This window comes from Babylonia areolata, chromosome 20 (genome assembly GCF_041734735.1).
Source record: "Babylonia areolata isolate BAREFJ2019XMU chromosome 20, ASM4173473v1, whole genome shotgun sequence".
Lineage (NCBI taxonomy): Eukaryota > Metazoa > Mollusca > Gastropoda > Neogastropoda > Buccinidae > Babylonia > Babylonia areolata.
In genome coordinates this window covers 30862839-30865596 of record NC_134895.1, presented here as the reverse complement: position 1 = coordinate 30865596, position 2758 = coordinate 30862839, and the positions used below count along the sequence as shown (strand labels likewise).

The following is a 2758-nucleotide window of genomic DNA, read 5'->3' as shown; positions in this document are numbered from 1 at the left end:
CAATATTTTTAAGTTATTAACACAGAAACACACATGTCCCTCTTTCTGTCTGTCCTTTCTCTGTCTGTCTCTGTCCCAGTCTCTCTCCCATATAATAATCTCTTCAGTTTTGTCAACTGAGGCATGTTCAGATATTTTACCCAGTGGCATTATCACGCTGACAGAAAGACAGGGAAAAGTCAGGGAATATACACCAAACATTTTGAAATGAAAAATGGTTTTTATCACTTAAATAATTTTCACATATACCTACACGCGCGCGCGTATATGCATGCAAACACACATTCGCACGTTCCTCGGCCCCCCTCCCACACACACACACACACATCGAGACGCATCAGACAAAGACAATTACAGACTGACACACACACACACACACACACACACACACACACACACACACACATACACACACACACGATACACACACACGACACACACACGACACACACACACACACACACACACACACACACACACACACACACACATGAGCGCGCGCGTAAAAATACTTGTTATCCAGTGATTCATAAGCATGAACCCAATGCTTGTACGGCATACAACTGGATGTATATACTTATATACACCGGCTTACATGCTGGCTTTAAACAAGAAAACAGACATGGACACAGAAATGTATAAACAGACTCACAGACACTCCGCATCCCCCCCCCCCTACACACACACACACACACACACACACACACACACACACACACACACACACACACTGACACCTTCTGCACTTACAATCACACACGCGCGCGCGCACACACACACACACACACTGACGCAGACACCGGCACACACAATTACACCCACACCCACCTTCACGCACAATTATACACACAAACACACACACATACACACGTGACACTTCTCCAACCACTCCCCCACCCCTCTCCGTCCGCCCTGACCCCCACCTTTGTTGTTGCTGTTGCTGTTGTCTAATATCACTTAGGTGGAAAAAACGCTAATCTGAAAACTACTACTACAACACACACACACACACACACACACACACACACACAGAACCATGCGCTCGCAGATGTAGCAAATGTTTCGGTTGGAGAAAAGCGGGCAGGGGCGGCGGAGGGGGAGGGGGAGGGGCTCAGTTGAGAGGAAGGGAGGATTTTTGGCAAAGGGGACGTTACGGGATACACCGGGAGGACATTTTCAGGGTAGGGGGGACATTTGAGAACGAGGTTAAAACCCAAGAAAGGGGACAGTTTGGCCGCTAACAACTATGATGTCCGCAGGGGACATTATGAACGATGAGAAGGTCCCCGGGGGACATTTCCAGCGGTCAATTTGTCCCCCGGGGGCGTTTCCAGGTAGGGGACACCACTTGGATGGGTGACCACTGGCACCTGGAAACATCGGGTGCTGTTTACACTGCCTTTGTTCTTTTTTTTTCTTCTTTTTTTTTCTTTTTTTCTTTCTTTTTTTCTTTTTTTCTTTTTTTTCTTTTCTTTTTTTGTGATTGATTTATTTGTTCATTTCAGTATCATCATTTCTTCTACCTTCTTCTTCTTCTATCTTGTGTAGGCTCTGAAGGCTCGATCAACGCGTTGGGTTCATGTATTGATCAAGCACCTGCTCACTTTACTTCAGTCTTCAACACTGAGATGTCGTGTAGCGAAAATGGAGCAGTCCGCACGGTTTGACACTCGTTGAAAATGAAACTGAAACTCTGCCAGACCATCCGTTCCCAACAAAATCTCCGCATCCAGCTTTATTTTCATAGCTTCCAGAAAGAAAAAAATATTCAACTTTGTCAATTTCTCTTTTCATATGGAGGCTGTGCACCCACATACGGACAACACTCATTGAAGACATAAGCGCCGTTCTGTGTCTGGAGTGCCACACACACATCCAGCTGTCTCACCTTGACCCAGTTTGTTTTATCGCGAAAACAGTCCAAAGTGGCTGTGCGTCAGAGAGGCGTGCAGGCCTGCTCACACTGCTCTTTCTGCTCACACATCTTCTACGTCGCCAGTGGGTTTGCCAGGCAAGACAACGATCTGGTAGCTCTGTTCTCTCTCTCTCTCTCTCTCTCTCTCTCAAACAATGTTTGTTATTCAGTTCAGGTCATTGGTGTGTGTGTGTGTGTGCGTGTGTGTGTGTGTGCGTGCGTGCTGTCTTCTTGATTTCTTTGGTAGACGCTTGTCCTGTTGTTTAGGATGCTAAAGTGGGACTTTACCGCTCCCGTGTTGTGTATGTGGATAAGTCTGCATAAGTTGACCTCTCTTTGAAAGTGAAACTGAATGAAAAAGACGTCTTTTGTCGATATTTTTTGTCCGTTATATAGCGCTGCTTTACAGTTTACGTCGTGTTTACATGTTACGTGACATCGTAGCAGACAACCAGTTAGCAGATCGCGAAGCAAGCTTTCTTGTTATTGTGAGTGTGCCTGCAGTCTGGTAAAGTGGCGGTTGCTTCCCGTTGCCTTCAATGTCAGAAGGCACTTGGCGCTCATTTAATGCATGTTGGCCTATTATCTGAAGTGCGGCGCCTCCAAACACTTGAGATTCGCTAAGAACGTACAGTTTTATTTGTTCAGCGAAACAAGTGCAAAACTGCCCTTTTCTAGCGAACAGCTAAAACATCAATGAACTTTCATTAGTACAAAATGCGGCGCTCTGTGTGAAGTGATGGCCTAGAGGAAACAGTGCGTCCGCCTAGGACTGGAAGCGAGAGAATCTGAGCGCGATGGTTCGAATCACAGCTCAGCCGCTGATATTTTCTCCTCCTCCAC

The 2758-nt window shown here is 46.2% G+C and overlaps 1 protein-coding gene across 4 annotated transcripts in view; it reads left to right on the top strand.

The window, feature by feature from the left end:
• The first annotated feature begins 1901 nt into the window (after nt 1-1901).
• Nucleotides 1902-2758, top strand: part of LOC143295400 (L-proline trans-4-hydroxylase-like) — a 24163-nt gene continuing 23306 nt past the window's right edge. The window contains exon 1 of one of the 4 annotated variants that reach the window (XM_076607074.1): nt 1902-2011. The gene's annotated coding sequence lies outside the window, so the exon portion shown is untranslated. Of the gene's footprint in view, nt 2028-2196; nt 2218-2335; nt 2404-2758 lie in introns of those variants that run through there. The other 3 variants (XM_076607075.1, XM_076607077.1, XM_076607076.1) reach the window with 3 other exon arrangements.